Here is a 9,609-nt window from a genome sequence, read left to right as displayed (position 1 = left end):
ACTAACACATCACACCTCCGCTACATCACTCCCTCAATCCCAGTCTCCTCAATACTAACACATCACACCTCCACTACATCACTCTCTCAATCTCAGTCTCCCCAATACTAACACACCACACCTCCGCTACATCACTCCCTCAATCCTAGTCTCCCCAATACTAACACATCACACCTCCGCTACATCACTCCCTCAATCCCAGTCTCCCCAATACTAACACACCACACCTCCGCTACATCACTCCCTCAATCCCAGTCTCCCCAATACTAACACATCACACCTCCACTACATCACTCCCTCAATCCCAGTCTCCCCAATACTAACACATCACACCTCCGCTACATCACTCCCTCAATCCCAGTCTCCTCAATACTAACACATCACACCTCCGCTACATCACTACCTCAATCCCAGTCTCCCCAATACTAACACATCACACCTCCACTACATCACTCCCTCAATCCCAGTCTCTCCAATACTAACACACCACACCTCCGCTACATCACTCCCTCAATCCCAGTCTCCCCAATACTAACACACCACACCTCCGCTACATCACTGTCTCAATCCCAGTCTCCCCAATACTAACACATCACACCTCCGCTACATCACACCCTCAATCCCAGTCTCCCCAATACTAACACATCACACCTCCACTACATCACTCCCTCAATCCCAGTCTCCCCAATACTAACACATCACACCTCCGCTACATCACTCCCTCAATCCCAGTCTCCCCAATACTAATACGACACACCTCCGCTACATCACTCCCTCAATCCCAGTCTCCCCAATACTAACACATCACACCTCCACTACATCACTCCCTCAATCCCAGTCTCCCCAATACTAACACATCACACCTCCGCTACATCACTCCCTCAATCCCAGTCTCCCCAATACTAACACATCACACCTCCACTACATCACTCCCTCAATCCCAGTCTCCCCAATACTAATACGACACACCTCCGCTACATCACTCCCTCAATCCCAGTCTCCCCAATACTAACACATCACACCTCCACTACATCACTCCCTCAATCCCAGTCTCCTCAATACTAACACATCACACCTCCACTACATCACTCCCTCAATCCCAGTCTCCCCAATACTAACACATCACACCTCCACTACATCACTCCCTCAATCCCAGTCTCCCCAGTACTAACACATCACACCTCCGCTACGTCACTCCCTCAATCCCAGTCTCCCCAATACTAACACACCACACCTCCACTACATCACTCCCTCAATCCCAGTCTCCCCAGTACTAACACACCACACCTCCACTACATCACTCCGTCAATCCCAGTCATCACCAGTGTTGCGAATAACGCCGTTAAAAATAAAAATAAAAATAAAAAAATTATTCAGGATGTTAGTTATAAAAATCATCAATTGTAACTTACCTTTCAATATATATACAGCAAATGCAATTAATCCCAATCCAAAAACTGAAATGCAGATGACTGCAATCTTCCAAGAATGAACCCCCTTATCTGAAATGAGATTGAACATGCCAAGATTGAGTAATACTGTAACTTTATTTGACATTTATATGTATTATATTTAATTGTGTATTAGGGATGCAAATGATTAATCGACTTTCGATTAATTGTCGATTAAGACGTTACTCGATCAAAATGTATTAATCACGATTAATCATTAGAGAGCGCTCCTGTATTAACTTGAACAGAGCGTAAGAACGAGAGGCGAACACGTGTCGCGAAAGACCAGAGTGGAAAACAAAATGAAGCGGGCGAAAAGACGTGCGGTGTGGGACCATTTTGAAGCGTGTTCGGGAAACAAGGCAGAAACTGCGTAATCCAGAAAATCCCAAGGAGGGAAACTTTATTTTCCACGCAACTCAAACAATAGCACTGTTCTCTTCCCCTCCCCTGGCACGCGCAGGCGCCGCTCTCCCAGTGTCACTTAAAGGGCCAAGTGCCTGTCTGTTAGGGAACTCGCTGCGAGGAGTAGTAGTCGCTACAATTTCAACATTGTTAATTTAGGCAAAGAAGTCAAATGTTCTGTGTGTAATGCGGTATTGAAGTACAACAGTTCCACTAGCTCACTCAATTATCATTTGAACACCATGCATGCAGCTGTCCTGCATATCACCAGTGCACCTGGTCAACCTAAAATCACAGCTACACTGGGAAGGCGAGCGTTTTCGAAGCTTGCTACAAAAAAATACGAGTGAGCTAAAAACAAAGCTATCTACTGCTACTACTGTAGCCCTTACAACAGATTGTTGGACGGCTCTAACAACAGAAAGTTACATTACCGTGACGTGCCACTACACTGACGAGAACTGGCAGCTAAAATCTGCAGTGCTGATTACGACGAACATGTCGGATAGACACACCGCTGACAGTTTAACTGACAAGCTCAATGATGTTGTGGAAACTTGGGCACTCTCCGGTCGCGTTACAGCATGTGTTCACTACAAAGCTAGAAACATTGTCCAAACATGGGCTCAATAATATTCTGTTTGGCTCTCTATTTAATTTCTTCTTTTTTTAAAACATTTTTTTTAATGTCTAATGTTTCAAATTGAACTGAGCCAGTCCTTAATTTATTCCTTTTTTAAAATGAAAGAATGTATTTTGTTATACCATAAAAATTTCCTCATGCATAATTACTTGAGCAATATATAATATAATACAATATAATTATCATAATATAATATATACTTTTTGAACAAAGTGTTTTAACTACACTGCTCAAAAAAATAAAGGGAACACTTAAACAACACAATGTAACTCCAAGTCATCCACACTTCGTGTTCAGATAGGAAGCAACACTGATTGTGAATCAATTTCAACTGCTCTTGTGCAAATGGAACAGACAACAGGTAGAAATTAGAGATTTTCAACTGATTTCAAAGATTTTTATTAATTGAGATCTAGGATGTGTTATTTTAGTGTTCCCTTAATTTTTTTGAGCAGTATATTTAGCTGATATTTTTAAAAGCCCTATTGAAACACTGAAATTCAGGTGAAAAACGCCGCTTATCGATTAATCGAAAGTCGATTGATAAGATCAGTCAACTAACGATTAATGAATTAATCGATAATTTGCATCCCTATTGTGTATAATTAAATATGGCAAAAGGACTTTCACAAATGGTAATTGCCTGTACTACAGAAGTACATACCCTGACCCCTCCCTTTGTGTGTGTATGTGTAGTCTGCATCTGATTATGTCCATATATATATTTCACTCTAGGCTTGTTATGTAGTTATTTAATGCATGGTTAGATTCAGTGTTGTGCTTGTCTTTGTGAGTCCACTTTGTATTTAGTCTCGCTGCATTATATGTAATCCGTATTTCATGTGTCAAGCGCCAACAGTGCTGCTCTCTTTAAATAAAGCCTACTAAAGGCTTCATCACCCTGCCACACCTTGACATCTGAGTACTCTGTGGAGATGGTAAAACCTGGGGGGTGGATACTCTTTTGGAATACTCAATATAGGAACCCGAGGAATCTTCTGACAGTCCACAGTGTTACAGTGCAGACGTGTTTCCCCTGTCTGTGTTTTTGTCTGTCCCTGTGTTTTCCCTAACCCACTTTTCCCTTTTGTGCCTTTCGTGTTGAATGTGCCAGTGTGTGTCTTTGTAATGTTTTCTGACGTTGTATGTTATATGTATTTCATGTGCTAAGTGCCAACAGCGCTGCTGTCTTTAAATAAAGACTATTTATATGAGCCTCGTCCTGGCCACCCCTCACCGTGACAATCTGAATCTGATATAAAATATAACTGATTCCTTGTAAGTTATGCTTAGTTCCCAGTTTTAAACACTTGGTGGTCCAAATAATTAAAGAATTTGTTAGCAATAACAATATGGATAACAAATTATATAAGTATAATATAACAATTATTATAAGTTATAAGTATAACAAATAAGTGTTTAAACCTCTAAATGGCTCTTACCTTTGACAGCCACATAAAGAGTAGCATCATCATACCAACCAGAGGATCGAATAAAGCAGTTGTAAAGTCCCTCATCAGAAGGTTGGACTGCTGAGAGTTTCAGTGAGGTGTTGCCTTTCTGTAGCTCTTCTTTAAACAGTCCTGTCCTCCCTCTGTAGGACTCTGTCTGCCCATCAGTCCTGTCTCTATAGTCTACATACAGATGAACAAAAGTATCTGTTTCTGTCAGGTCTGGTCTGGTCCACTCCACTCTCATGTTCACAGCACTGGTGTTGGGTTGTAGAGAACAGGGCAGAACCAGGTCTTCACCAACATTCACAAAAAGAGTAGCATCTGGACCAACTACCTTAACGTCCTCTGCAAAGAAAATCAAACAAAAAATGTCTATAACACATTTTAGTATTTACATATTTTCCTATATCAGTATTAGCACTCCTACTGCATAATAGAACGGGTGGTTGTTATTCACACTGGTCTAATGAGGTAGTCTGTTTTAGTCACACTGGTCTAATGAGGTGGTCTGTGTTAGTCACACTGGTGTAATGAAGAATTCTGTGCTAGTCACACTGTTCTAATGAGGTACTCTGTTAGTCACACTGGTCTAATGAGGTAGTCTGTTTTAGTCACACTGGTCTAATGAGGTAGTCTGTGTTAGTCACACTGGAGTAATGAAGAATTCTGTGCTAGTCACACTGTTCTAATGATGTACTCTGTGTTAGTCACACAGGTCTAATGAGGTGGTCTGTGTTAGTCACACTGGTCTAATGAGGTAGTCTGTGTTAGTCACACTGGTCTAATGAGGTAGTCTGTGTTAGTCACACTGGTCTAATGAGGTACTCTGTGTTAGTCTCACTGGTCTAATGAGGTAGTCTGTGTTAGTCACACAGGTCTAATGAGGTACTCTGTGTTAGTCGCACTGGTCTGATTAAGTACTCTGTGTTAGTCACACTGGTGTAATGAGGTACTCTTTGTGAGTCACGCTGGTCTAATGAGGTACTCTGTGTTAGTCACACTGGTCTGATGAAGTACTCTGTGTTAGTCACACTGGTGTAATGAGGTACACTGTGTTAGTCACACTGGTCTAATCAGGTACTCTGTGTTAGTCACACTGGTCTAATGAGGTAGTCTGTTTTAGTCACACTGGTCTAATGAGGTAGTCTGTGTTAGTCACACTGGTCTAATGAGGTACTCTGTGTTAGTCTCACTGGTCTAATGAGGTAGTCTGTGTTAGTCACACAGGTCTAATGAGGTACTCTGTGTTAGTCGCACTGGTCTGATTAAGTACTCTGTGTTAGTCACACTGGTGTAATGAGGTACTCTTTGTGAGTCACGCTGGTCTAATGAGGTACTCTGTGTTAGTCACACTGGTCTGATAAAGTACTCTGTGTTAGTCACACTGGTGTAATGAGGTACACTGTGTTAGTCACACTGGTCTAATGAGGTACTTTGTGTTAGTCACACTGGTCTAATGAGGTAGTCTGTTTTAGTCACACTGGTCTAATGAGGTAGTCTGTGTTAGTCACACTGGTGTAATGAAGAATTCTGTGCTAGTCACACTGTTCTAATGAGGTACTCTGTGTTAGTCACACAGGTCTAATGAGGTACTCTGTGTTAGTCGCACTGGTCTGATTAAGTACTCTGTGTTAGTCACACTGGTGTAATGAGGTACTCTTTGTGAGTCACGCTGGTCTAATGAGGTACTCTGTGTTAGTCACACTGGTCTGATGAAGTACTCTGTGTTAGTCACACTGGTGTAATGAGGTACACTGTGTTAGTCACACTGGTCTAATCAGGTACTCTGTGTTAGTCACACTGGTCTAATGAGGTAGTCTGTTTTAGTCACACTGGTCTAATGAGGTAGTCTGTGTTAGTCACACTGGTCTAATGAGGTACTCTGTGTTAGTCTCACTGGTCTAATGAGGTAGTCTGTGTTAGTCACACAGGTCTAATGAGGTACTCTGTGTTAGTCGCACTGGTCTGATTAGGTACTCTGTGTTAGTCACACTGGTGTAATGAGGTACTCTTTGTGAGTCACGCTGGTCTAATGAGGTACTCTGTGTTAGTCACACTGGTCTGATAAAGTACTCTGTGTTAGTCACACTGGTGTAATGAGGTACACTGTGTTAGTCACACTGGTCTAATGAGGTACTTTGTGTTAGTCACACTGGTCTAATGAGGTAGTCTGTTTTAGTCACACTGGTCTAATGAGGTAGTCTGTGTTAGTCACACTGGTGTAATGAAGAATTCTGTGCTAGTCACACTGTTCTAATGAGGTACTCTGTGTTAGTCACACAGGTCTAATGAGGTAGTCTGTGTTAGTCACACTGGTCTAATGAGGTACTCTGTGTTAGTCTCACTGGTCTAATGAGGTAGTCTGTGTTAGTCACACAGGTCTAATGAGGTACTCTGTGTTAGTCGCACTGGTCTGATTAAGTACTCTGTGTTAGTCACACTGGTCTGATAAAGTACTCTGTGTTAGTCACACTGGTGTAATGAGGTACACTGTGTTAGTCACACTGGTCTAATGAGGTACTTTGTGTTAGTCACACTGGTCTAATGAGGTAGTCTGTTTTAGTCACACTGGTCTAATGAGGTAGTCTGTGTTAGTCACACTGGTGTAATGAAGAATTCTGTGCTAGTCACACTGTTCTAATGAGGTACTCTGTGTTAGTCACACAGGTCTAATGAGGTAGTCTGTGTTAGTCACACTGGTCTAATGAGGTAGTCTGTGTTAGTCACACTGGTCTAATGAGGTACTCTGTGTTAGTCTCACTGGTCTAATGAGGTAGTCTGTGTTAGTCACACAGGTCTAATGAGGTACTCTGTGTTAGTCACACTGGTCTAATGAGGTAGTCTGTGTTAGTCACACTGGTGTAATGAGGTACTCTTTGTTAGTCACGCTGGTCTAATGAGGTACTCTGTGTTAGTCACACTGGTCTATTAAAGTACTCTGTGTTAGTCACACTGGTGTAATGAGGTACACTGTGTTAGTCACACTGGTCTAATGAGGTACTCTGTGTTAGTCACACAGGTCTAATGAGGTAGTCTGTGTTAGTCACACTGGTCTAATGAGGTAGTCTGTGTTAGTCACACTGGTCTAATGAGGTAGTCTGTGTTAGTCACACAGGTCTAATGAGGTACTCTGTGTTAGTCGCACTGGTCTGATTAAGTACTCTGTGTTAGTCACACTGGTGTAATGAGGTACACTCTGTTAGTCAGACTGGTCTAATGAGGTACTCTGTGTTAGTCACACTGGTCTAATGAGGTACTCTGTGTTAGTCACACAGGTTTAATGAGGTAGTCTGTGTTAGTCACACTGGTCTAATGAGGTACTCTGTTAGTCACACTGGTGTAATGAAGTAGCCTGTGTTAGTCACACTGGTCTAATGAGGTAGTCTGCTGTAATATGTTCTCCACTATATACAACGTCTCCTACTCATCTGTTTCTGTTATTGGTCAGAATAGAAAACCAAGTGCCCTCAGTGTTGTTTACTGTTAGATTGGCTGGTATCTTAGTGAGAATCAGCGTTAGACACACAGGATACTTTCTCTCTGACCACACACATATACAACACACACCACACATACACACACACACAACACACACCACAGATACACAAACACATACAACACACACCACACATACACACACCACATATACACACACACACACACACACACACACACACAACACACACCACATATACACAAACACACAACACACACCACATATACACAAACACATACAACACACACCACATATACACAAACACATACAACACACACCACACATACACAAACACACAACACACACCACATATACACAAACACACACCACACATACACAAACACAGCTTGTACAGAACACGTACCTGATGTGGACACCATAAATAAAGAGGACAGCAGGAATGATACACAGACCAGCTTCATCCCTGAAACACAGTTTAAATACTTAAAACCCAAGTACTGAAATCCTTCAATACTTAAAACCCAAGTACTGCAATCCTTCAATACTTAAAACCCAAGTACTGTAATCCTTCAATACTTAAAACCTTGAACCATTTAAATACTTAAAACCTAACAGCTGTAATCCTTCAATACTTAAAACCCAAGTACTGTAATCCTTCAGTACTTAAAACATAGAACCATTTAAATAATTAAAGCATAGAACAATTCAAATACATAAAACACAATTTTATATACTTGTTTTTGCACATACTTGTTTTTAAAGGCAGTCTGTGTATTCATTCATTTCAGATTAACACTCTCTCTCTCTCACTCTCTCTCTCTCTCTCTCTCACACACACACACACACACACACAATCTGGCTGGCCACTTCTGTGCTGCTTATCCACACATACCAACCACAGCTGAAACAGGAGAATCCATCATATCATGAGTGAGTGGTTTCAGCTCTGCAGGACTGTTTCAGTCACACTGATCATATTTGAGGATGTTGCTTCTTATAGGGTCACAGACCTGGAGGAATTTACATCATCTGAACGCTAAAAACTGTCACTATTTACAAATATGTATTTTATTACGTTCGTATATTAGTCTACACTTTAAACCTATTTTCTGCGTGTTTAATAATCATAACAACTCGTATAGCCTATTTGCGCATGAGCTTTTACACTGAGTTGCCAAAGCACGGACGGTTTAGGCGCGGTAGAGATATGGACAAACTAACAAACTCAAAGAGGCCGATATCACACATGAGCAGACCTAATATGACCAGTCAATCTCCCGAATGAGATATTTCATTTGATTCAACTGTCCTGTTGCACAGTAAACAACCTACCTTGGTTATAGTTTTTACGATAACTGTTAATGCTTCCATAGCATCCTTAGGTTAATGAGAATATTTTGTTCCTGTTTATTTGTCATTTAATCTCAGTAAGTCTTGTGTTTCTCGGGTCCCGTTCACATGGTAATATCATAATATAATATCGTAACAGACATCTCAAGTTTCCCGGAAGCTTCGGGAGTCTCCCGCATTTCGGTAGTGTCTCCCTGATACCCGCGAGTCACATATGATCTCCGGGAATTCAGAACGAGTGACCCACACAAACGCGCACACAGGCGACAGACTTTTGTCTCTAATCGCGAGTGGGAAGGAGAGAGAGGGGTTCTGATTGATCTGTTCTCCGCTCAACAACTCGCCACCCCCCCCCCCCCCCCCCCCGCTCAACAACTTAACCTCCGGGGGGGTTACTTGGGATGCCTGTCATAATAATGTTTGTTTCAACGGGTCGTGTAATTCTGTAGTAGCCTAACTCGAAACGGTCGACTGAGTATCTAAAAGGTTTAACATATAACAGTTATACAAATCATAGTTGGTTATAAACTTACCAAATGACATTCTGCTTCTGGAACCAAGTCCGACTTAAAGTACTTTCATTTTTGTTTTGATCCAGGTAGTATCTAAATGTACGGAGCCCCGGAGAGGACATGGGTAAAAAACTATATTTACCATTCGAGCGCACTTTTTCTGTAATTCGTGCTCACGAATGATTAATTCGTTCACACGATTAACACCCAGATAGCAAAATTATTCTGGCCCAGATCTGGCCCACATTGCCCATTTTCATCTGGTCCACTTGCCGCACTGATGGAAGGCCCTTGGGCGGACCGCTCCCGGTTGCCAGATTTGGGCCACATAAGGGCC

General features: G+C 41.9%; 1 long non-coding RNA gene across 1 annotated transcript; it reads right to left on the bottom strand.

Annotated features, from left to right (window-relative positions):
* Positions 1–4,168: 4,168 nt before the first annotated feature.
* Positions 4,169–9,336, bottom strand: LOC143484657 (uncharacterized). Its single transcript, XR_013122677.1, has 3 exons — positions 9,294–9,336; positions 7,814–7,873; positions 4,169–4,298 (listed from the first exon to the last, which is right to left on the bottom strand). It is a non-coding gene; the product is annotated as an uncharacterized LOC143484657 (long non-coding RNA).
* Positions 9,337–9,609: the final 273 nt, after the last annotated feature.

The sequence above is a fragment of the Brachyhypopomus gauderio genome, chromosome 20 (assembly GCF_052324685.1).
Source record: "Brachyhypopomus gauderio isolate BG-103 chromosome 20, BGAUD_0.2, whole genome shotgun sequence".
Taxonomy (NCBI): Eukaryota; Metazoa; Chordata; class Actinopteri; order Gymnotiformes; family Hypopomidae; genus Brachyhypopomus; species Brachyhypopomus gauderio.
The sequence above is the reverse complement of the archived record's forward strand: the minus strand, read 5'-3'. Positions and strand labels throughout refer to the sequence as shown.